Source organism: Euwallacea fornicatus, chromosome 6, assembly GCF_040115645.1.
Source record: "Euwallacea fornicatus isolate EFF26 chromosome 6, ASM4011564v1, whole genome shotgun sequence".
Taxonomy (NCBI): Eukaryota; Metazoa; Arthropoda; class Insecta; order Coleoptera; family Curculionidae; genus Euwallacea; species Euwallacea fornicatus.
This window is the reverse complement of record NC_089546.1, coordinates 4,076,045-4,103,442: the sequence shown is the minus strand read 5'-3', so window position 1 is coordinate 4,103,442 and position 27,398 is coordinate 4,076,045. Positions and strand designations below refer to the sequence as shown.

The window sequence follows — 27,398 nt, the reverse complement described above, 5'->3', positions numbered from 1 at the left end:
TTATAGCGGAGAAACAATACCATATCATAATATTTCCTCCCTCGTATTTTATGGTGGTATTAATATACTTTGGGTTGAGCCTTTGACTTTGGGGACGACGTATCCATTAAGTCCCATCGCTTTCATAGATACAAATCTTGAATTCGTCGGAGAATAAGACCCTTCTCCATTGGTGGGGAGCCCCGCCTCGATGATAGATGGCTAACAGCATTCTAGGATCTCTATTTTTTTTTTAGAGAGGACTGTTTTTTTGACTGGTCTTTTTTTTAATTTACTTTCTACTCATCGACGTTGTGTTATCTTTAAAAAAACATTTGTTCCCCCAACATATGTTAATATTTAGTGGGCTAACATTCTTGGAATTTATTGATTCAACCTCTGCAGACGCCTATCTAATTTTTTATTCGTTTTTTTTAGGTCGACCGCTACGCTTTCGCTTAGTGACATCCCTACGTTCTCAAATCTTCTATAATTGTTTTGTAAACCACGGCTTTATTAACACTAAACGTTTTAGCTGTGAACTTTTGCGATTTACCACTATCAAAGGCACTAATTAATCGTCTCTTAAGATCAATTGATTGATGAATCTCTCGAGGCACGACTACGAATGTTACTTCGTTAAAGGATCGAACTAATATGAAAAATATAGCACTTTTAACAATAAGTTGCCCTTAATTTGTCGCAAATATTTTTTGCTGACTCGACGCCCTTGAAACAAATTAAATTTTCTTAGTTCGCAAGTAAATCATAAGCAACTGCAAACGTAATATCGGTAATAACAAATTTTATTTTTATCAAAATATTTTTTATTTAATGCACATTTTTAAAAGTTGCTCAAATTTTGCCCAATACTGTGTACATGTTAGATCATAAATGTTCTTAGAAGCAATAATCCAATGGATCAAAATCTGGCGATCGAGCAGACCATGCTTGCGGAGGACGATGTCCGATCCATCGGTTTTCGTATTGAGCATTCAATGAGTTCCATAAATGCTCAATGTAGAATAGTGTGGTGCTGCATGACGTTGGAATAAAGCAAAAATGGAAACGCCCTGTATCTCGAGAACGAATCGAGATTTATCTACGAAACGTGGATGAATTTAAATCATTGTTAAGTACTCTAACTCCCAGTAGCGTATGCACAGTTAACTCTGGAACAGCCTGTATCATAGTTAAGAAGGAAATTCTCAATCCAAAAAAGCAATATCGCAATCGAAAATGGATGGGCTAAATTACAACGAATAACTGGCAGTAAATAAATTACCGTTTATTCTAGAAAATAACTGCCCTATTAAAATTTGTTTTTATCGGTTTCATTAACGTCGTTAGCTGTAACGTGATGTTAAAACCTAATTGTGTATTATATTTTTGAAATATTGCTGGTAGATTTATGGTTGCTCGCCTTGTAATTGAGTTTCGTTCCACACTGCAATTGTGAAAGTGTTAAAATAATAAAACTAATACGGAAAACGACTGGAATTACGGTCCAAATCAAGTGGTAAAATTTAAATAAAATTAGAAGGGATTGTTGCGGTCTTTAGCCTGACCCTTATTGCGTCAGCAAGGCCGGTTTTACTATGGGAGATAAGGGCCGGAGTAACATCGCCAACTGGGATTAGAATTCTGCATTGGCTCTAAATCAGCTGCATGGAGCTTTGGTTCGATTTAATCAACGTGTTTCAGGATTTATATAAGGCATTTCGTTTTTGTAATTAATTTATTTGATTTGAGAATACGGAAGGAGGAGTAGCGAGGAGAAAAGATGGGAAATGTAGGTTTCTTTAACAAAATTAGAACAGGGAGACTGGGATTCCTATTACAAGATTTCAGTGGATGATATGAAGGGAATAGATTCAGAAGGGCCTTGTCAACTAGGTTCACATTAGACAAAAAATTAAAAATGTAGTAATAAAACGAGACTTACGGAATAAGAAAGACTTAATCCGATCGAGTCATACGCCGGTAAGTTATGAACATTAAGCTGATTCTCACTCTGGATAATTTATAGTACACCTCACGTAACTTTCTATTCACGATACAAAATGTAACGATTAAGAGTCGCCTTATGTGACTTGACAAGTAATACAAATTTAATATTCTAAGAAAGAATAAAGAAATATTCGAACACCTAAACGCAACACTATTTTGTTGCTTAGTGTGTTGACGATTCCCGATTGACTTAACAGCTCATATTTGGCAAGTTCCAACTTGAAATTGGTAACTTTTTGACCAATAAAGATTATTATTATTATTACTTCTTGGCCATTGCTGCTATAATTGTTTAGTCTGAATCTAACCATGCTGCTAAAACTGATAACGTTACGCTAACACCTGACAAATCCCTGTAACTTATTAACTTTTAAAAGGTGTGGTATCAGTGCTGATATGAAGCCTGTTACGTGAGTAAGAAGTTACCTGATTTGTATTAGTCATAGACGATACTAATGGTAAAAGTTCTATACTCAAGAACCAAAGTATACCTGCTTACCAAACAACAGTGCGTAGTGATGGGGAAGTATTACGCTTTCTCTTGCGCACATTAATCCATTTGGAAGCCCATGAGAACGATCCACTACCAAAAGTTACTATGGCTAATTGACTGATAAAATAGCAAATATTATGGATTGAGTCGGAGTGATAGGAACAAAAAAACTGCCACCTAGTAGAAAATCTAGAGGAGAATAAGAAAAATGAAAATAATTATGTATGAAAATGTGAATATATGTGAGGGAAGCAAGAAGGAAGTGTGGGACGGCGTTAATATTTAGCAGATATGTTTAAGTTGATAATAACAAAATCACCGGTTAACCCATGGCATGCCCTTTTTAAAGAAACCATGCGCGAACTGGAAATTACAGAACAGAATATGAGAAGGTGCAATATGGGATGCTGTATGAGATCGACATAATTTAATCAGGAACTCTTTGAGAACATTCATATTGGTTTATCAGGAAAATAAGGAAAGCTGGAAACAAGAAAAGAACTATACATTCATATATTCAACATAACAATTTTGAAGTAATAATAGTGATGGATAAGATACTGGATATGAAGGTTAGATATTACGATTTTATTTCAAGCATGGTGGAATCAGACATATCGAAATATTTTGACATAGCTCTTCGTAGTAATAGCAAAAAAGGTTATGTACAATAAAAGCATCGGAGGAAGATCCACACTGTGGATGGTGCGATAGTGAAGCACGGTAGATTTAATTGGGACGCTGAGAAGAATTTATCTGCAGGTTTACGAGGATGACCAAATGCTACAAGAGGCATTTGGTCCTGTTAGGTCAATCCTATTAGGCCTGGTAGAAAACTGGAAAAAATTGTGGAAAAATCGAAATAACTGGAAAAGATCTTTGTTCCATTGCGGTTCAGTTGTTATGAGAATTGGTGGAGAGGTGAGGAGATGTGAAAAGGTGTCAATGTGGATCCTCGGTAAATGTCTGAACTGCCGGGATTTTGTAATAATGACAACCTTTTAAGAAGGGAATAGTTTTTAAGTTGGACAATTCATTTTAAGTAAAAAAAATTGAGGTGAAGTTCTATGAAATTTGGAGTCATGAAGCGAATTTTGTCTAACAGTATCACTTCTTGCTGATATTAACCTGTAAGTACTATTAGAAGTGATAATTTTAGCTTCTAGAGACAGTCTTTGATGAGTTAGTTCACTCTGATAATTTAAATGTATCATTGAATGGTAGACAGAATCGACTTTTGGAACCTTTAGATTTTGCACTGAGTTTGCATAGTCATATTTTTACTTTCTTGTGTAATCATTGGCGAGAACGTCACTTCATTCGGAAAAACCTGTACTTCCTAGACGTGTTCGATGCAACTTCTTCCCCTTTTTGCGAATATTTAAAAAAATCCCAATGATAAGAAAAAATTCTCGCCCAGTAAATTTTCTTAAATGAAGACTTTTTTCCATTAATATCTCCACCACATCTCTTAAACACACATTAAACTAAAAAATGAAAGCTTTAAGGCGATCAAAAGCCTCAGCAGCATTACCATAATCGTTGTCTCGCATAAATATTCAATGCTGCACTTTTATAAACGATCCCTGTTTATTCCCAGGGATTCCATCGGTTGCAGGAATTTATTCGCTGCCTTCAAAGAGCGCCAAATATAGACCAATACAAATAGAAGATGCTGAGTTTCGGCTAAATTGGCGCAATATACTGTTCCTGCAACTATATTAGAGCTGCAGTCGATACTTTCCTTTCTGCTATGGAGGAGAGATGAGAATTTAAAATTAGTTTGGGTCTTTGTGGAAATACCAGAGCTGGGGATTTCAGAGATATCGTCGTCATCAGGATTATCCCGCTTCCTTTTATTTTCATGACAAATAAATTAGATAGCTATCGATTATAGAGCCTTTGTTTGGTCATTGTTCGGGGTGTATCATTTTACTAAAAAAAGGAAGTTTGGTGTTTACACTCCTGACCTAAAAAGATCGCTGGAAGGCAAAATGCCTTCATCAAACGCACAAAAGAATGTTTTTTTTTTTTTTTTAATTAGACGGCAAATAAATAAATATTTATTTAGAAGTATATCTCGAGTATCGCTGCATCTCATCATGAAAAAGTTGCTGTAATTAACGGAAAGTAGGTACAAAAATATCGCGATTTGGTTGATGGTTCGTTATTTCTTTAAGAAAGTTGCAGATCCCCAGGCAAGTAATAAAAATTCGTAAAAATTTCAGAGTCAAAGGTCCTACGAAGTAATAAAATCCGCTTTGAGCTGGACTTTTTATTAACGCAAACTCTGGGAAATTATGTAAATACTGTCACAGTACTTAATCGAAAAAACAATAAATGGTCCTTAATATAGGATAATTGAAAACAGCTTTAAATCAGAACGGCTTTGCAGACCTAAATAGTGTTTTTAACGGAGCATTGAGGAATCCTAAATAGAATTTTTAAGGTGAAAAAACAACTTTCGCAAGTTTTAGACTTTACATAAATTATGATTTTGTTTAGTGAAGAGTTTCGCTTTGTAAAATGAATGCGTACGCAGGAAGCAATTAGGTACATTCCTAAAGGAAAAACAACGTTTATGTTTGTTCTTTGGGGCTATTTTGTTTGAATTGTTTTTACAAATTTTGTATGATTTTTTGTTGTTTAAATTCGGAAGTTTTGCTTTCACTCAGTTATGGTACGAACAGAGCAATGTTTAAATCGACAACAAAAGAATATGAAGGAATTCATCGTTTATTTTAGTCGGAAAAAAGCATTTGATGATTTGCTAATATCTGATGATTAAATGGTGATTCTTCTCCCCTCGGGTCGTACATAAGACGTCCAAATAATAGGAAAACTGACATTTTCAAAGAATTTTACAAATTTCAATTCAGCAGATATTTTTCTAAGATACTTACCCGTTTCTATACAAAAAGCGCTCTTCGCAGAGTTCAATGTGTGGAAGTTTTAGCAGTTCGATCCTCAGCAATTATAAAAAAAAAAGTTTTTGTCATTTAGTTCTATTTCTTTTATGATTTCCAATTTAACTAATTACATATAAATAGCAATCGATATCGCAATTGAAAATTTGGTAGATCTACCAGAGACAGGCAAATGGAGAACTGCATTTACAGAGCAAATTCGGTCCGAATAACTTGTGTATGATTGTATTATACAAATTAAGCTACTTAAATCCAATAACGAAAATAATTTTTTAGACGTTTTAGACCTAATTCTCCAAATCGGATTACGATTTGCAAAAATTCTAAACACATGGACCGACTTTGCGAGCAACTTGCATCAAGGACCAGCTTTTCTGCCTTATCAGATAAGCCCCATTTTCATACATAAATTTTTAGCAAACAGTTTAAGGTCTGAAGAGCTTGTTAAATGACTGCGACCCAAGTTCAACAAAAACTGCGGGATGGGACTGACACCATTAATCTTACTTTGAAGGTCGCGGAGAGACCTTAAGGGCATAAATATGAGATCGAGTGAGCAAGAGGAATTTTCGTAAGTATAAGCTCAAGGGCCACCTCTCTATCCTCGAACTAGTCAATAATAATATATGTACGTTATAATAGAGTTGTCCGATTATCTTTCTGCTCAGACTACCGGGTATTGGTAAACTAAACAAGATCCTCATATCTGAAAACCCCAACTCCTCGTAAGTCGATTTGCTTACGTTAGAGTTTGTTAATGTAACTTTAACACTCAAAGAGATGCTAGAGGAGATTGCGGTGATAAAACCATATGAAGTTTCGAGAGTTTCCACTGAAGTTGTCCTTCGAGGCAAAGTAAACTGTTAAGATTGTTTGTATTCTCTCCTTTGTTTATACGACTAATATTACTTAGTTAGTAACATCAATATTGAAACTGAACTGAAAAAAAAAGAGAGTCCTCTAGGCATTGAGGGCACGTCCATTTTGAACGAAATCTAATTTTGGAAATCAATTGGGATTGATCTAATGCGAAATTACAGTAATGTTAAAAATCTTCAAATCGGCAATTTGAGATAATAGAATCGAACGAGTTATGCATTTCAATTTGGTGCAGGCGGACGATTGTTTAGATAAATGGGATTATTTGGAATGTTCCCTGCATTTAGTAGAGGATCGTTTTTAGAATGTCGAGTATTTAGAAAGTACTGAGCATAAATCAGGATTGCAGGGTTCTGGAATGGGATTTATTGCATCCCTGGACTGATGGCTGAATTATTTAGTTAGTTTACTGTGTATGTGGCCGAGAAATCGCTTGCAGATTATAAAAATTGAAGGTATTTCCTAAGAATTATAGCCAAAGTTTCGTTACAAAATATTTATAGATCGTGTTACTTCGCTCGTTCTAATTTTCAAGAACGAAGAAAAATTGCCTATGTATTTAAACCATTTTAGCTAGCATAATGCTAGAATCGTGTAAATAACGTTTGACAAACTAAATTTCCATTGTTCGAAACAAATGAGCTGAAACACTGCCATTCCATTAATGCATAATCCTATGTTTGTCTTTCTTGCATTTCGAGATATTGCGAGTTCATGGACATGAACCTATATCGCGTAACTTAACGGCGGGAAACTTAAATTTTTCAAACGGGACACGCATCATATTATTATAAATCCACATGATACTATACTGAAGAACCAATTTACAAATATACAGTCAATCACAATGCACAATACAAATCTATCTTGTATCTACAGATGTTCGAGAATTCACTGACATTTTGAAGAAGATTGAATTGATTTGCAGAATCGAAAGCATTTTTCACGTTATATAAACACCGGAAGTTATTTTTTCAAATGGACATAAACCTATAGACAGGGTTCTGCAATAGTGCGTCAGGCTTCCTTAGCTTCTCTACCAATTAAGTTAACCATTTTTTCTTCTGCAGGATTGCACAACATATAAAAAGGTATTTCTATAAATTATTTTTTAACGTACAGCGTGACTCCAAAAAGTGCAATCATACATAATTTTGTTATTTTAAGTTACCCCCCCCCCCTTTTTTTGTTTTTTTTTTCGGATTTCTCGTCAACTTTTAAGGACAATTGACGTAAGGCGACTTATCTTTAAAATTTACCGTTTCCGAGTTATTCGGAAAGATAAAAAAAATTGATACATGCAAGATTCCATGGAAATGGGCATTCTACGGTAACCGCTAGAAGTTGCGCAATCAGTCTCCTGGGTTTCAAAGAGGACCTAATAAGCTACGTTTTGATATACTATTGATTTAAAAAAGCCTTCCACAATTCCTGAAATAGGCCTCCTAAGTTGCATGAATTCAAAACTCATTAAATTGTTCATTTCAAATGGAAAATTTCATTTCCTCGACAACGTCGTGTTCACAACTAAAAAATTTACAACTTTAGCTAACATTACCTTATCCTTAACCTCAGCCATTTCTTGGTTCCCAAAACTAGCGCATTTTTGACTTATAAACGTTTTGAAAGTAATAAAAAATGTCATTTTGACATTTTTCGCGCAACACTCTTTCTAGCTGATGAAATACGTTTATCACAATTTACAGTTTACAGTTGTCATGGTCAATCAATAAAGAGTTTCTAAGTTTTTCAATTTTATTTAGTTTAATATAATGTGAATTGTTTTATTTAATAATAATTAGTTAATTATAATTTTTTCATTTTTTCCTTTAAAAGTTGATAGAATCAAGTAGAGAACATGTTTCTCTTTGCAAAAAAAAAGTATTTCCGTATTTTTTATTATTTCCAAATGTAGCTTCCTATTATCATTTTGACAATTTTCATGGCTATCAAACCATTTAGAGGCCAAAAAGAGACACTTGTCAGGAACTCGGAAATGGCTGAGCTTATAATGATGGTAACGAAAATTGCACATTTTCGAATTCAGAACACGATGTCTTCGAGGAAATTGGGGCATTCCATTTGAATTAAGCAACTCGTTGCGGTTTGAAGCCATACAACTTCAGAGGCTAATTTCGCTGGTTATGGAGGACTTGTTTAACATTAAAATACGTCGAAACGAAGCTCATTAGATCTTCCTCGAGCCCTAGAAGACTGATTCCGAAATTCACAGCGATTAGCGCACAATGCCGATTGTCCTGGAATCTTGCAGCTGTCAAATGTTTCAAATTTTTCCGAAAAACTCAGAAACGGTAGATTTTAAAGATGGGATAGCTTACATAAATCGATCTTGAAATTTAACGAGAAATGTGAAAAACATAAAAATTTGGTAGATTAATTTGAAATAATGAAGTTTTATATCGCAACACCTTTTGGGGTCACCCTGTGTATTACAAAATAATTTATGAAAATATACTTTTGTATGCTGTGCAATCCTGCAGGAGAAAAAATTGTCAACTTCATTGGTATAGAAGTGAAGGAAGTCTGACCCACTATTGCTGAACTCTGCATTTTTATTCTTGATTATTTTCCGGCTCGACAAACTAATCATTACTGAACAAATCTCTTGTGATTGTTCCTTAGTTTACATTACAGGAGATGTATTTAAAACTTTCCTTCTTCTTAAAGAAGATTGAGGAATATTTTCACAAAATGAAAACGTCATACACAGTGTTTACCTCGATTTCGTTATACAGCATCGAACTGAGGCCTCCCCTAAAAGGGTTCTTAATTGAACTTCCCTTACAGCGAAACTGTAACAATAGCAGCTAAACTGCCGAGGGACCTTATAAATAATTAATGTCACTTACAAGGTGACTCGAAACGAGTTTTTTTCACGTTTTGACCATCTTATTTCACAAATCCACCAAAGTATAAAGCAGCTTGTTATCCAAATGGCCTGCCGAATGAGATTCGCTAAGGCGCACGAAATTACATCGACAGCATCGACTCTTAAAATCGTCGAAACCGAAATAAAGTAACCAGCTTTAGGGCTGTTACTAGGCAAGTTTCGAACTTTATACCGAAGCCCCCTTTGAAATCCAATAAACTTTTTCCTTAAGCCTTCAGATAAGATCTTTGACTTTATGAGCACCTGTTGGATCTCTTCGGAATGTTGATGATTTCGATTCGGGCGGAAATGCGGCTGCAGGAGAAATGATTATGGCGCATACTGGATAAGAAGTTCTGAGGTGAATGTAATGGTTTTAGTTCACAGATATACTTATATTGAGTCGGAGGTATTGCCATGGGATTCTTAGAGTCAATTTAAATATTTTTCTTAGTTTCTTTGAATAAATCTCCATCTTCCAGCGTTTAAGTGAAAATCACTCCTCAGTGACTATCTTTCAGACCTTGTCACTCCCTCCTAACGCCCAAAACTCGAACCACTCGCGGAAAATAATTAAAAGTCGAATCTGATTGAATCGAATGGTTTATTTAAGTTTCCCCCGTAGAATTTTCCCTAAATGCCGGAGATTTATTGGAGTGCCAGAGAAAAAGGTTTTCCCCTTGGAAAAAGTCTACTTTCTTTTATTTGAACGATCAGAGTTACTAACACTGAGAAGAAATTGGACAAGAGAAAACAAAGAGCATTTATAACGAACATTCAAATATTTGTTAAGAAAAGTTGGTGTAAAATTTTCTGATAAGCCAGCTCGGATTGAGTCGTATAAAGGAACGCGCAGTTAGGGAGTTTTTGTTTTTCTTGCCTTTTTTGAGCTCGATATGAGAACGGGCTTACTTTAGGGTATTGGGAATCGAGGCCTCTCCATTAAAAAAAGATGAAACTCAATTTTGGTCTCTTTGTAGAGACTTCGTTTTACGGGCTTTCAATTTTGTCACAACTTTCGTGATCCAAAGTAACTTTTTAGCATTAAAGAAATCGGCGAAAAGACCACCTGACTGTTAAGTATTTCAAAATGTGTAATGCTATTATATTATACATGAACCAACCATCTTCATTTTGGATCCTTTCTGTTACACTGCTTCGTAATACTTAAACAATTAGAAATTTCCTGCTTCTATAACTCAAATCCGACAGCATTACCATCATGATTAATTAGCGACTGATTTAACAAGTAATTCAGATCACGGAAAAAGTCAATTTTGTCATTCTTTTTGCTCTATTTTTTGCTCCCTTGGATTAGTTAAATTCAATTATATAAATGTGCTTTGTAACTCGTAAGCCGCTATATAGGGTTGTTGGTAATTCGACGTATTCCTTTAGGGATGTGATCGGCCACGGAGTAAGTATTAAATTGAATCAATATAAGCAAACTCCACAACTCATTAGATTTTGTGTTATTTTTTTTCTTAATTCGGAGTTTTAATAATTTCCCAGCGATTTATCGAGAGATTATTTTTAAATTTTCTGACTTCACTGCTCGATCACTTGTCTAATATTAAGATTTTCTGTGTGGAATGAAGTAGGTCCGGAAACATTTCCATTAAGTGAAGATTTTCAGAGAAAATTTTCGTAACTTGATTTTTGACGATCAGTGGATCCAACTTATCATGAGCAGTTTTCAAAAAATGTCTGAGGTAACATGCGTGCAAATTGCTCCAGAAACTTTCGCACTTATTTATGTTGAACAAATTATTTACGGTACATTAATAAAATTAAAAAAAAATATAGTAGAAATCTTTTAGACGAATTTAACTTAATTTTAAGTAATAACCAAAATTTCACATAATGCATATATTTTCCGACATATTTCACTCTATACCGAAGATTGCGATGCTAGACAAGTGATCGAGTGGCGAACACAAAAAGTCCAAAAAAATTACACTGAAATTATTAAGACCCCGAATGAAAAAAAATGGAATAACTCAAAATCTAGAGTGGTTTGGAATGTGCACGTATGGGTGGAATTTCCTCCTCACCTCATGTCCCATCACGTCCTCAAAAGAACCCACAGAATTATTAGTAACCCTGTATAAAGGAAAAACCAAAACTCGCTTCCCTATAACATGGGAATTATTTTAATTTGCTTAAAGCCTTTTATTTAAGACGGGGCGAAAAGTGCCATTCTTAAATCCCACTCCAGATGCAAATTCGTCCTCGGGGGAGTGCTAAGAAATCTTTAATAACTAAGAGGTATCTTTAGCCCAAGAACACCACTAAAGTCAATTATGCAAAAATCGTGATTAAAGACGTTTGTTGGCTTTGACTTCACCCTTTGTCGCTCGAAATTTGAGAAGAGCTTTCATTTCCACAAATCCCAGACCGAACATTCAACCTTTAAGGAAATTGCTATGTCTCTGAAAGGGCGTTTTCCTTTTAGCGCGGGTCTTGCCCTCTGGCTAGCTTCCACTTCTCTTCTGACCGTGTCTTCCTCATTTATTTGTGTCACGTTTTAAACGAAGAAAAATTCGTTGTTTTATTTATTGCGAACAGTGACAAAAATTACTTGCAAAAGTGATCTCGAGACTTTCGACTAGAGAATATACTCAGGAACTCCTATTCTACCTCTATTCTCAGTGATACAAATGGTTGGTGCAATTGTGTGGATACGGCACGCAGCTTTAATATTTTAAATTTCTGCTTTATTCTTCAAATTTCTTTATTGTACAGCAACATCGTGTACGAGACTCATTAGAAAATGTTATTTTTTGTAATTCGTATGGTAGTGCCGGATTGCGCTTAATGTGCTCAAAATCTCAATAATTACATAAAATACGCATTTTCCATTTGTTTTTATCGCGAGCTATTCTGACATATTTAGAGGTTGGTTTTGACCAATTTGAGCCATTTATGTATTTTTTGCATTGATCCTATGATTTCAACGCAAAATCATAATTTCCGGTAGTTTTGTGTATATGCGGAAACGTGTTAAAATCCATTCATAAAACACTACTTATCCCATAAATTAAAGTACTAGAATTTGTCAGGATTCATCTCTCTCCAGGTACCTGCTAAATGGTATAGAGCAGAAATTTATTTAAACTCGCTGGGCATTAACATATTATTCAAATTTCTGCAAAGTTTTGAGTAATGGTCCTAACAAATACGTTCCTCTTGAGATTTTCAGTGAAAACCTGCCAAATTCACGGCCCAAGTCGTATTACTCAGCCTATTTTGTTTTATGTTTTGGCTCTTAAAGTTCCGGATTAATATATTTACACTTTAATCAGGTTTACTAGCCTCAGATGCGGTTGGGCTTTGCACAAATCAACTTGGGATTAAACAGGTCTTGGCTGGTTTAGACTACATTATGTGATTAATATTCATATTTGACGGTCGGATTAATAATGCCTTAGGGCTTAAGAGAAGATCAAGTTCAAATACATGAGAGTTCTTGTGAAACTTAAGAGTATTACAAGTATACGGGGTGTTTCTGAACTATGATGTCAAATTAATATGGACGGTGGATTAAGTCATTTTTTGACAGAAATTGTGAATAAATTTGTCAAAAATGTCTAATATATTAAAAAAAGTAGGGATCGTTTTATAATAATTTGGAAGCGCATACTTTTATTATTTTCTTCCAAAAGGCTTTTGCGATTTTATTGTAAGTTGTATTTTATTTGTATTTGTTACATTTGGCTGTTGAGTTATCAAATTAGGACTCGTTGATATTCCGATATTAATTTTTCCTATTAGTGTTTCCATAGCATTGAAAGCAAGACTTGTTTAACTAAACATGCTTAGGAAATTGTTGTAGTAATCGTCTTCATAGCTGCTTTAAATTATAAAATAAAAAACTTTTCTTATTGCTGATTGTTAAAAAACACGCTCAGATTGGAATTCCTATTTTTAGCATTTTTGGTTTACCACATGTCCGAATTGTCCTCCATGATTTTCCAACCAATAATAAAGCCTATTTTGAAACACTTTCCTGACATTTTCAAATACCGCTTCTAAAAAAGCCCTGCTTGTCTCCCCAATTGTGCTTTCCAAATCACCAATAGTGTCAGCCTCGTTTTGAAAACAATCGATTTTATACGCCTCCATCAAAAATAGTCTAATGGGATTAAGTCTGGTGATCTTGCAGGCCATTCTATCGGTTCCATTAATCCATTTTTCGGGAAATCGGTAATCCAACTATTCTCGCATCGGACGAAAATAATGCGGCGGAGCTCGATCTTGCATAAAATGTATTTGGTCATCTTGCAGAATGTTTTCACCATCTCGATTTTCCAAATGAGTTTCCAAGTGAGTTGTTATTAAAAAATTAATTATGTTTTCAAGTAGGTTTAAGCACAGCTCTCCGGTTAAGTTTTCCTCGATAAACAAAGGTCCTATAAGGGCATTGCCGAAAATACCAGCCCAAACGGTAATTTTTTTCTGTCTAATGTGTAGGATCCTCTCTAAAAACTTGGGGATTTTCATTACTCCAATGTCGACAGTTGTGTTTATTGACTCGACCGTTAAGAAAAAAGATATACTCATCACTGGAGCAAATGTTCGTTAAAAATATTTAGTTATTATTAACCGGGTTGGTCATTGTTTCACAATACTCAATTCTTCTATCAAAATCATCGTCATAAAGTACCTGCAGAATTTGTATTTTGTAGCGATGAAATTTATTTAATTTCAGTGCTTTTCCTACAGTTTCATGTGACATTCCAGTTGGACAAATGACCGTACACAGTGGATTGCTGAGTTCTGAAACGAATATTTGCAAAATCTCTTTTGGCACATCATTTGAAAGACACTGAATAGATGTTTTTTTGCTTGCAATAGGGCCTGTTTCAGTAAATCTTGTAATTAAATCTAAAACATATTTGTGACTCACATTTCAAATAGGATTTCTAGCATTAAAAACTGTTGTTGTTCTTTTTGCACGTTTTCCTTGCTCCCCATAAATAGAAATAATTTCAGTTCTTTGCTGAATTGTGCATACCATTTTTAAAATTACTCACAATAACACACGAATTATCGCAATAAATTTTAACTGATTTGAATATCTATTAAAAATGATCACTATCACAGTTAAATAAATAATATGTTCCGTGTAAGATAATATAAAAGTTTATCGAAAAAACATTCCATTATAAACAAAAATAAACAATTAAAAAAATTTATATTCTATGTGAATGTTTCTTTTCGACGATCAAAGAAATTTATTAGATTAATAAATACTTGCGTCAGTGATTAATGCATCTTTTCTTTTGACGATTAGTAAAGAGATTTATTACAACAATTGCCTAATTCAAAAAAAAGTCTCACTTTCAACACTATCAAAGCACCAGTAGGAAAATGAATTTAGAACGGTCAAAGAGGCCCAACTTAATAATGCAGCAGTCAAATATAATAAATGAGGTATCAAAATGTAGAGAATAAAGAGTACTTTAAAATGATGTATACCTTAACCCCCTTTACCACTTCAAACATTTGAGAAGATTGCTCCGGGGATAGAGCCTTGAAAAAGGTGCAGTAAATTTTACATAAAAATTGTTTCCCTTCGATAGCAAAAACTGTGTAAACAAAATATAAAAAATTTCTATTAGATTTGTTTAAAATAAATACTCAAACGTCTCTTATTTAGGAAGGCTCCATAGAGATTATTTACACGAAAATGTGCGTCTAAAAATATATACAAGGTGCCAGAAGTTCACGTTTAAGTATAGGGATTTTTAAAATGGTAAAAAAGGTTATTTGAATAGTGTGAGTATAAAGTTTCAAAGAATACCTTTGAAAATAAATGAAATATTTAAATATTCAGAACAGTGTGCATAAAGAAATCTTTCATTAACTATTTCACATTGAGGTCTTCGAAAAATTTCATTTTCAACATAGCATAATCAAATTCTAGCATTTGCGTGTAAGGAATTATATTTAAGATGTTTCCTTTCTTCCCGCACACAAAACAGAGAAAGAAATACGCCCTTCGGAAGAAACGCAGGTCAATAAGAATAAATATGGAGGAGACAAGCAGCACAAGAAAATTGTAAAGATGTAATACAAATATTTTCGACTCAGAAGGAAGAAGTAAGTCCTAAGCAAGAATGAAAATGTTTTAAGTTATTTCAAACTAAATCAACATATTAAATATAGTGAGGGCCATAAAAAGGTTGAAATAAAACATATTGGCAGCCTGACGTAGCCTGGAAAAAATTATAGAAGGTTGCTAAACTAGAATAGAATATACAGGGTGCGCCAACCAAGAAAACAGCTCTGTTTCGTTTTAGTTGGCGCACCCTGTATATGAAGTATTGATGCTTGAGTCGAAATAAAAATAACAAATTAGGAATGGTGAATCAAGAGAGCACAACTAAAATACGATGTAATTCTCGAAAATCCTCAAACAAAAGAAAGGAAAATGCGGTAGTAGCTCGAATACTTAAAAATGCACTTGTTAAATAGGAATATTTTTGAAATTGCCAAAGGATCAAGAGTCGGCAAAGAAAACCCAATTTTTTTTTATCATAATGCCGCCAAACACACTTTAACTCTGTCAGTTTTTCAAATATTAAAATCGCGGCTAATTAGCGACACAAGTCGACAGACTTCGCGGTTAAACCAAAAGGGCCTAATTAGCCTTCCTCGAAATTTCTCATTAGTAGTAGTAATCTCCGCATTAGAGTTACCCCGATCTCGACGAATCCCCTAGAGGTTTTTCACGGAATTATGAATTTAGGTTAACAAGCTGGATTTAAAGTAATTGCAGAAGAATCGCTTTTCACAGACGTTCGTAGTCTCCAAAGTCTCTATGGTCTCCTATCAAGGTTCATTTCTTTAAATACCCATCAGAGTTTTCAATTCTTTGTGTCGAAATAGCTCGGTAATGGTTTGCATTACCTATCCTCAACCTTAAAGAAACTCCATTTCCTCAATCTACACAGTAATGTCTGTCAGTTCCACATTGAAAACCTTTGAAATGGGAATCGAAACACTGAAATTACATCGTCAGTTCCACCCCTGAGAGTTTCTAACACTGAAGTAAAATAAGGAGCCTGTTTCTGTATTAGCAAATTTCTTGTAGTTTCCAACTCGTCTTGAAGTTTAGTACATAAAATAAATACTTCAATGAACTGTTATGCCTACAATCCGGCTGAAAAATCTAGTTTGAACTAAATTATGTTTTTCTACTTTTATTGAATTAGGGCAAGAAACCCTTTTGAATCCGGAGTTAAATTAATAACACAGTCCCTTGCCTTGTATAAATCATCCCTTAAGCTTTAAACATCCAGGGTTCGGGTGTATACAATGCCAGTTCCTTTGGCAAAAGTCTGATGCCATTAGACCTCATTAGTCAACTAGGACCTAGATTACGTCCTATATAAAATTGAAGAGGGTATGGAAAAGGGATGTTTAAGCTTAGAATATTGACACATAGATTTTTCTTCAGAATGTTTTTACTAGAAATTACTCTTCTCGACACCGTGGGAATGCCTGTATTTGAGTCTCAGTGATCTCGGTATCTAAGCAGTCTGCTAAATGAGATTAATTGAGGCGTTTCAAATTACGTTGACAGCTCTTAATGCACTCGAAAATGAAATAAACTAACCGGATTTAAGGTTATTACCATAGGCGAGTCTTGAAGGGTCTATTGAACACCTCTTGAAAATTTAATAAACTCTTTTCGCTAAGTCTCAAAATAGGATGCTTCGCGTTATAGGCACCTGTTGGAGCTTTAGAGATTGGTGATGATTTTCGGTCTTATTTTAAACCGTAGAGGAAGGGAAGTATCGGTATTTTCATGAACGAATATCAACGCCAAACACTTTAAATTCAATTTATATTTCATGCAATGAGTTTTTGCGTGGGAAATAGATTTCGTAGATATTTATAACTAGGTTTGAAAATTGAAAAATGTTTATTCTGTCCTAAAACAAAATACTGGACACTTTTCTCTCAATTTACGTCAATACAATATGTTATATCAACATCTGTCCAAAAGTATGTATTCACGTCGTTCAGCATTAGTTATTCATGAGCAAAAATGCGTGTTAAAGTGTGAGCACCTTTTGAAATTTCTCTTTCTCAATAATACTTCGCCAAATTAATATGCACGTTTAAATCATACTAGTTGTAGTGATAATAACGAGATACTAGCAGATGAGTAAAGTGATATATTAGAACGAACCAGTATATACCATTTTTCTAGTATTTCGACGTAAAACGTGACGATTAACATACACACACAATTTGACCGCAGATGAGTATTTGCACTTCGTAAAGTCTTACCATATGGCCTGTAACGGACACTTGCTTCAACCCCTTGAATATCGCTTGGTTCCAGCTAGATTGTGCTGCGTCACTTAAAATTTCCCGATGGAGTCATTTCAAACAATGGAAACATATGCACTTTGGTCGACACGTTCACCAGATCTTTCCCCATTAGATTATCATTAATGGGCAACTATGAACGATCCCATTTATTATCATCTATATGTATTAATTAGCTGCGAAAGAAAATGATCACAACTCTAAGGACCTCATGTTTACGTTACATTTTTGGTAGAGCGATAAAAAGTTTTCAATGGCAGGTAGAAGGGTCGGTTTTGAATCCATGTAATCATATTTAACCTTATACAACGTTTTGGAAATATCGGCCAAGGGACGAAAATAGGGAGGACAGAGCAGAGGAGGTAAATAAATGCATTTGAAATGGAGGGCCCCATTTTGAAAATTCAACTGATTAATGGCAGTATTAGCTTATTTAAATAAAACTAATGCCATAATGAAATATAAAATATAAAAATATGATTTATACTTATTTATATTTAGTGTCACTTACGTCCTTGTGGTCAGTAATATTTTCTTATGTTTTAAGTTTTGCTATCATTTGTGACTATTATGATGTCATATTTTGTTTGGAAGAGTATACAGTAGAGAAGTTTTATGACTAGTTGAATTTCTTGTGTTAAGGCCGCGTTGGAGATTTCTTTAAATGTAAGAATAAATTGCAACCATATTATGTGTTGTACGTACGGTGTGTAATGTGAACAAATTAATGTGTTACAATGCAATAGTATTGTAACACATTAACTAGTTTACATAATTGTTTGTAATAATGATTTTTAATTAAGTTTTGCTTTGCTCCACCAACATGCACATCAAGAATACTAAAAAAACATATTTTCGAAAGCGGAAGGTGTTCGGTACTAAAATTATAAATTTAGTTTTATCAACTCGATTATTCCATGTAGACATTTTAAAAAACGATAATGTTTTGTATAAAGATAAATATGGTTATAGAGCTTCAAAATGGCCTTGTCTATCTCCCACTGAAAACTTGCTATCGCTCGGTAGAGCCATGTTTGGCGAGAGATCATGTATAGTTTGATATGGACCACGCCCAGTTAAACTGCTTCTAATTCAGAAACTAACCTACATTTCCGAAAAGATGCGTTTTAAGTGTTGTTCTGTCAATGCTCCCATGCCTCGAATCTTGTTTTAATAACTTAAGTTAGAAACGTCATGTTTACCTAGAGTTTATTTCTTCAGAATTTGTCAACCAGCTAGTAAGAAAATATGTTGAAATAGAACTTTTTCCACAAAAAATAGATACTCCTTGTAACCTGAGCAAATCGAAGGATTTGTTATAAAGTTAAAAACTTTTTTATGACTATTGTCGGAATTGTTAAGTTTGAAAAACTTTGAAAGTTTCTACACTTAAAGTATATGCAGAATCGTATTCAACACTCATCTACTTTCTGCAATAGTTAGTTAGTGTATTGGAGATACAGGGTGTTTAAATCTATAAATATAAACGGCGGGATTCTGATGAAAAAAATGTTGTATGCCGGGATAGCTGATGATAGCAAACTTGATATTCATCGCTGAAAGGGACCGTTCTGGAAAAAAAAGGGTTTAAAACTTGAACTTTTACTACCAGATTAACAACTATCAAAAGACTGAATTATAGAAATAGAAAAATTAAATCGTGTTTCCAATAATAAATTAAAAATGTTTACAATATTTGGTGGCCGGTAATGTCCACCACCTTCCGTTGTAGTCACTTAATGACGTATTCACATCGGGTGATGTGGGAGGTCATGCATGCGGTCCTATTCTTCCTATGCAATGGTTAGGGCATTTAGTAATTGATGCGATACTAAACTATAGTGTGGTTGTGTATTATTGTGCGTGAATAGTATCTCTATTATTAGAAAGACAAGCAACTCTTCGTGACGGGTTACTGAAAGATTTGTCTTTACAATAGCGTCGAAAAAAGTGGTTTATACACGATAGTGCAGCTCAGTATTTCAATATGACGATCCTCGAACTTTAAAACCAAATCGATGAATTGGTCGTAGAAATTCCTGCCTGTAACAGACGCCACCGCTATTACCAGATTTGAATAAATGTGACTTTTTTCGCTGGAGAACTTTAAAAGTCTTTGAATATTCCACGTTTTTTGAAACTTAGGAGGTTTTGTGGAACTGCATCAATAACAACAGAAAGGTACTTTCATGTACAAGAAAAGTTCTGAGCAATTTTTACACAATATCTTTAGGGTTAATTTTCCACTATTACCCAAATTCTCCTTTGGAATAATTTTATAAATTTGAATCCTGACCAACATAATGATAAAATAGCCATTAGATTGGTGGTAAAGAGGGTCTTGACACACATTCAATTTACTGCATACGTATTGAAACTAAGTCCTGGATGCTACCTATTATTTGATCAATTGTAGGAAACATGTATGACATGTAGTCCTTGTTTTCAATCCTTTCCATCAAACTCTTCATCAGTAGTTTTTGGAACACACTTCATCACTGCCACGAAACTGCAGTTCCCTCAAAGATAGGAGGTTTTCTACAATTTTACAAAACAATGAAAAATTCAAATAAAAATTCTTAAATTTGAATTTTAACTGGTAGACCTATAAGGTGTATAACTATATGTATAGAAAAATCATTATTTAAAATTTGAGCTACTTTCAAACCACTATTAACATATTTACAGACACCGTGCAACCATTACCTTACAATTCTTCCCCAATTTGACATGAAATATAATATATCTGGCATTCTACTCGTATCTACCTACAATCTAATTGATTCTTGGTCCAACCTTTACATAGTTATTGGAAACTGGACACCAAATAATAATTTAAACCGAAGCGGTGCGGCAAATACTTACCTTAATTTGACTTTTAATTTTAATATAGGTAAGCTGGTTTCCTATATCGCTTCAAAATTGTGGAAACGAGAGCTCATTTGCCTGCTCGCAACGGTCACACAGATATTACTGAGGCCATAAAGGAAAAGATAAATGTAGTTTGTTCCTGTGCAGCAACAGTTCGCCAGTTTAGAATAAATGATAACCTCGCATGTAGAAACGATCATTTCTCACATCTAGCCTTTTAGATATCTATGAACAAAGCCATGAAATCCTTTTGTATTATAGATAACTCGATTAGGACGTTGTAATTTTTTCCTTTTCGCTAATATCCATCTCGTTATCCTAAAATCATAGACGACGATGGAACCCCTGGGATTTGTCAGGATCGCAGTAACTGCAATGCCTGGATTAAAACCCTTAATGAGAAATATCGACAAACGTAACGAGAGGATTATTTCAATGAAACTCAGTGGTATTGTGCTAGTATTGTCAGGTGATTTAATGGATTTGTCAATTAATCTGTTGAAGGTGGGCTAAGTGGGAGCATATAACTTGAAATTTAGGATTGAAAATTTCATGCGTGTGTGTCTCGCATATACAGGCTGTCCATGTCTGAAATTTAACACTCAGGATTTTGGTACCCGTAAAACCTACAAGTGTGGTTAAAATGGGGAAAGTCCCGCAAGTGGGAGTTCGAGAATATGCCGTTTCGAAATATTTAAAGCTCCCACGGATTCATGAAAAATTGAAAAAAAAAACGAATATTTTGGAGAAATGTTTCTTTTTTTCTTTAAAGTATTTGATGAGACAATTCAAAATCATTGACGTTTCGTGATTATAACGTTTCCTTTTCTACAACGCAACAATGTTATATTGGACATTTGAGGTTTCAATTTTTGGCAGACTTGATCAACTTTCCCGTTTCCATGGCCTCCATTTTGTATTTAAAATTTTTTAAATTCAGCTCTTTTTCTTATTGCGATGTTAAGATTCGGCCTTGCGCTTTGGTACAAATATAAAAAATCTGATATTTGCGTAATGTTGAAATAACATTCAAAATTTTGTTTAACCAAGACATTTTTCTGCAGTCTGGAGAGTCTCTAAAAACATAACTTTATGTATGTGTATAAATTTATTTCAAAAATTGCGCAACTTTGTCCTAATTTAGCCGACCACTTAGCTTTAATGGTTACTGAAAGCCTCACGGTTGAACTCCAGAAACAAACACCCTATATTACATTTCAATGGTCTTAACTAATAGTTTTAATACATTACATCAACGTCTGTTTACTTTTAGATCATGTTTCGCGCGAAAGTTTGAAACTCGGATTGACTGCAAATCCAATTCAGGGTTTGTTTGTGTTTGCAAAAGTTCGTTAACAAAGTTATTTTTGTTCTTTCAATATAAATATAGTTAAGTGAAACTATAAAACGAATAAACCCAACATGGGTTTGACTTAGTAATTTTACAGCAAATCATAATCGAGTGCCTTTATTAGCTGATAAACTGGAACGATCCAGGACACCAACCCGAAACTCTATCAGGTGTAATTGCGACCGTAAGTTCTGATTGTCTCGAATGACCAGTGAATTGATGATATAATCGATGAGTATACCTGGAGAGCAGTTAGCGAAGCAGTTAAAATGTTTTTAGCTCAATTAGATTCAATGTGACTTCTAATTAGGTTTTTTTTTTCAGGTAAGGATGAGCTTCACGCCAAGACAACAACATCTGCAGAGGGTAAAAAGTCAATCCATCTCCCAGTATTAGAACCATTAACTTTCCAATTTTCAAAGCTGCTCGTCGGCCAATTGAGTTGGCGATCCATCAATAGCTAGAAAGAATTCTATGGATCTCCAATTGCACTCGAAACCCAAATGGAATACTTGAGGAGATGCGCCTCAATCCAGTGATTTTATTTCAGGTTTAGAACGCCATCAGCTATTCTGTTTCATACTATTTTATATTGCAAATAGAACCGCTGCTTTCCCAATTTGAGGGAGTATTGAAGTCCAAATTGTCGCTTTATGTTTTCTATTGCTGAAGTTTTATTGATTGGCGAAGCTTGAGGCTTTAAGCAGTTGTTTAGAAATCTTTTCTGGGTATTTCGTTAAACTGTTATCTGCATTATCAGCTTTCAAAGTGGGAAGCAGGAAGCGGAAATTCCGGTTTGAGGTTTAATATCCAAAACGAAAACAAGCGGTTCGTGGCATATGTGGAATTCATTATACGTTCCCCTATTCAGTTTTCTGGCAAAACTTTTATTCTCCATAGCAAAAGTTTTAGGTACGAGCTTGCAATGTTTGTGTTTTATTAAAGAGTGGTATTCGGAGTTGCAGTGCTGCTCTTAACCATTGAAACGAACATTCCAACTAATGTCATTTTTTAAACCTGCGAAAATTGCTAATAGTTTACAAGGGTATAATGAGTTAATAATAAAATGGTTAACAAGAGTAAGTAAGCCCTTTTTACATACAGGGTGTCTGCCATTTTGCAGGCTGATTTTTCATGCAGTTTTAGGACCAAAAGTCCTTACGAACATGTGTTCAAACTTGCTTAGTTGTCAAGATACGGACTATCGAATCGGAAAAAATAAATCACATATTCTTTGATATTTCTCGATCTCTTCCAGCTGATGTTTTGAAATTTAGAATTCGGGGGTTTCGGGGATGAGAAATTCAAATTTATCAACGATAGAGGACGCCACAAGCAACAATTGGAGCACTTCTAACCAGCTGCAACTTTCTCCGGCCCACACTGTATGGTACCTTTGAGTAGATAATTCTTTCTCCCTACCTTGTTTGCAATAAAAAAGTGTGCCTTAATGCTGTCGTTAGAAGTCCGAGAAAAACGTACCTAAAGCTGATCATGCCTGTTAATTATCCACACTGCTAAAATCACTTACTCTATCTTACCTTTTACGCGCAGAGGCAAAGACGTAACACCTTGAAAATGAAATACTCTTATGTTTTAGTCAGAACCTTATGAAATGTTTTGCGATGATAATAATTTATTTAATATTACGAAATATGGCTAGATAATTAATAAAAATTGCAATGAGCGTAGGGAGAGTCCTCCTCCTTGCGTTATGCATGTATTCAATATCCTTCTCGTTGAGTTGGGAGCTCTCTGAGAAATACCGGGAGTATTTCGAATCCTTTGACATGATTCTATTAAGCTGCATCTCAGATCTTGTTCATTTCGAATGGGTAATTGGTACACATGGGTCTTTAGATGTCGAAGAAAAAACTGTTAAGATGTGGTGATCTACGGGTCCTGCCAGGCTAATCCATCGATTGTTGAAATTTTGTGGCTGCAGTTCATCGCGAACTTCGTCGTAGATCTGATATTAATCGAAATGATTTTGTTCGCAAGCGTAACATAATCTTACATTGGGTTAACAATTTACGAACAGAAGGTTCAATAATGGAAAAAAGCCTCCAGGCCCTCAACGTACTGCGCGCACTCCAGGAAACATTGAGATGATGAGGCAAGCGATACAGAGAAGCTCACTTCGTTTAGTTCGGAAACATTCAACTGCTCTTTGAATAAGTGATCGCACTCTGAGACGTATTTTGCATTCAGAATTAGGTTTTCACCCATACAAAATACCAATTGTGCAGAAATTAAACGTTAGGGATTAACCCCCCCCCCCCCCCCCCCCTCCTGAGTTTTGCACAGGAAATGCTTGCACTCCAAGAGCAGAATGGAAATGTGTTGGTGGCAATGAGTGATGAAGCCCATTTCCATCTTAATGGAGACGTTAACAAACAAAATTTTAGATATTGGGCTGCTGAAATTCCTCGATAATTAAAGGAACAACCGTTGCACAGCTCTAAAGTAACAGTTTGGAGTGCGGCAGAATAATTTCACGTAGTTGAATCCTTTTTTTTAAGGGGTTGCTGTTACGGTAACGTCTGAACGTTACGTTTCGATCATAACCATTTTCTTTTATCTCTGAATTACAAAGCAGAAGTATTGATAGGTAACAGTTGTGGGTTCAAGAAGATGGAGCAACAGCAGACATTATGAGGGCATCAATGGCTCTTATTCGCTCTCTTTCCAGATTTGGTGACATTTTATGGCCTCCTCGGTCGCCTGACCTCTCCATATGTGGTTTTTTTATGAGGTTATCTGAAGGCACGTGTCTATGAGGCCAAGCATCATACGTTAGAAGAATTAAGGGAAGCAATCCAACTTCCAATCACCGAAATCAACGGACACCTGCTGGAAGGGGTAAATGTCAATTTTCTCGAACGTCTTCAACGTTGCGTCACCGAGAATGGACAGCAAAAGCCAGATGTAATTTTCTGTTCACGATTATAAAATACTATATTTTCGGCCATGCTGCTATATAAAAAAAAAGTTATATATCAGAAAGTAACGACTCTATGATTATTCCAAAAACACTCGAATTCTCGTGCCGCACTTTGTGTTTAGCGTTGACGCTACTTTCGGTGCTTGTTTCCTGATGTTCCGGAACTTGATTAAGAGCTTCCTTAATCTCGGCTGTTCGTACTGTTGGATGAGTTCCGGAAAGATGGGTGTAGTTCTTGAAAGCCCCTATTTCACTTAAACGAATGTCGATCCTAGAAAATGGTTTTGAGGTGGGAGTTGTTCGATTCGGATATCGTTCTTCGTGCAATCGCCTCGCCTTATGCGCATGCCCAATTTGCAAGCCCAGGTGTGAAATGTATGTCGGCTGAATTAGTTCTGAATTAGTAAAATTTGCCGTTTCTTGAAGACAAATAATTAATATTAATTTCTAAAAAACCACTGTCTGCGTTAAAATTTAAGTCTTGAAAAAATAACAAACAATTAAAATAATTTTCTTCGAGATTACAAGTTTTCTTTTTTTCACAACCCCCATTTTTCGTTTATGTTTTCCCTTTCGGCAACGCATTGGATGAAAATTAAAAGTGCCCTAACGTTAAATCGGTGACGAATTTGAATTTCTCATCTCAAAAAACCCCCAGTGCGAAATTTCGTAAAATTAACTGGAAGAGATCGAAAGATGTGAAAGATTTTTTGATTTCTTCCAATTTTGATACACCGGACCTCGAAAATTAAACGAGTTGACATACGTGTTTATAAGAACCTTCCATCTTAAAGCTACTTAAAAATCACCCCGTGAAATATCCGCCACTTATGGAATAACACCCTGTATATTTTGACATAAGCAATGTATAGGAGCATGCTCCTTGATTAGCATTTGAAAAAGTTATGTTGTGCCATAAAAAAGGTACTCAAAAGAGGGCTATCATATTTGGTGAAGATCACTAATATTCCATTTTTTCACAGTATATCAGAGATATTTTCACTTTGCAGTTTTGGTTTAACAAAATTCAAGCACCATTGGGCTCTTCATTAACAGAACAAAACATCTTTTATAATGTTGATGAAAAAGGCCACAATATGAGGTAATATCTGCAAAATTAAATTGTTTTCGTCATTAAAGCCAAACGATTTACAAACAATAAAACGAAGCGAGACGAAAGAAATAAAGCAACAGCAATTAACGTAATTGGCTCCAATAATGAAACTTACCCTATTTTCAGCGGAGAAATAATTGGTAATTTCCCAGGAATTAGCAAAGTCATGTTTAAAAGCACAGACAACTTCGTTTCCTATAAACGAGGTAAATATTTCCAAGTAATTAATTGTAGTTTATTGTCGAATCGTTAATGGTGAAGGGTCTGTTTATTGATATTTTAGTACCCCGAAACTTGATTCCTATTCTTGTCAGCTACCTACATGAGTTCGTTAAACTAGAGAAAACTAAATTGTTATTTTAAATAAACTAATAAATTAACTTCTGATGCAATAAGTAGTAACTAACGCTAAAGATTGAGAACAAAAAAGACGAGTCGAATGAGTCGAAATGATCTTTTCTGGTGAATCTAACTAAAAATGGGGACGATTGACCGCTTTTGTATACTGATTTCGGCAGATCTCAAAAAGTCCACGTGTCACATAAAAACGTCACAAAACACTACAACTTCTTTACAGAGATATCGAAAATGGATTTTCCATTTGCTGCATATTGCACTTTGAAGACAAATGATATAATAATCTATTCAAGTGTCTCCACGCAGTGTTTTCTAAAATTTTGCAGCTTTTTTGAAAAAACTCTAAGAAAAACAGAAAATTAAACGAACGAACGATAGGTTCAATTTGATACTGCTGTATATTCGCCGACAGATACTAGATAACTCCACGGTTATCATTCAATCAAAAGCAATTACCAACTTTATGTCCTTATCAAAGCAAAAGTGACATTGATGTCCCACACACGTTCGATTTCATTAAAATGCGTGAAAGAAGGGGCTGCACGTTATTACTTAGTATTCTTATCATTTTTTGAAGGTTTGCTTGAATACCGAGGCACCTCATATACTTTTTTGAATGAATCCCACCAGATCAAAATCAGTTGCATTTTCATTACTTATGATACTAGTGAACTTTATGAGATTAAATTATATGATTTCATGTTTGCATGATTTCATGCAGGTAGTTCGTATAGTAACAATCACGTCAACTAGCTAATGCAAAAATGAGGTCGAGTTCAAGTGTAATCTTGCATATTCTTGACACGCAGAAATCATCGCAGTTTCATAACATTAACTGCCCTGACAATAGCTATAAAGACGTTTTTCAGGTTTTCCATAATTCCTCTGAGGTGTTCAAGTTTAAAAGAAGTATTTTTTGAAGGAGAAAGGTTTACTTTGACACATTTTTTTTAATTGGCCTGTGAAGAATGCTGGAGTAAAAAGCTTCGGGCAGTTAATTTGCAAAACAGGAATATAACTAGGGAAACAGGTAAAGTCTGTTCCACTTTAAAAAATGAAATTCACAAGATGTGAATGTTAATAGATGTACACGCACTGGCGAATTCAAAGGAACAGATTGTATTATACATGTAGGGTTACGCAACTAACCCTATGTTCTAGTTAGTACCTATTTTGTAAATATTCATTAATTTTAAGATAGCAATACCCTTTGAGACACGGCACTGGTAGGCATTGG

At 34.8% G+C, this 27,398-nt stretch overlaps 1 protein-coding gene across 7 annotated transcripts in view; it reads left to right on the top strand.

Moving 5' to 3' along the window:
• The window catches only part of LOC136339702 (transmembrane and immunoglobulin domain-containing protein 1-like), a 263,800-nt gene that overhangs the window by 130,531 nt on the left and 105,871 nt on the right, over positions 1–27,398 (top strand). Inside the window, exons 4-5 of one of the 7 annotated variants that reach the window (XR_010732186.1) lie at positions 22,071–26,010; positions 27,031–27,191. The exons of 4 other annotated variants lie outside the window; for them this stretch is intronic. The gene's annotated coding sequence lies outside the window, so the exon portion shown is untranslated. Of the gene's footprint in view, positions 1–22,070; positions 27,192–27,398 lie in introns of all 7 variants that reach the window. 2 more of the 7 variants (XR_010732188.1, XR_010732185.1) reach the window with 2 other exon arrangements.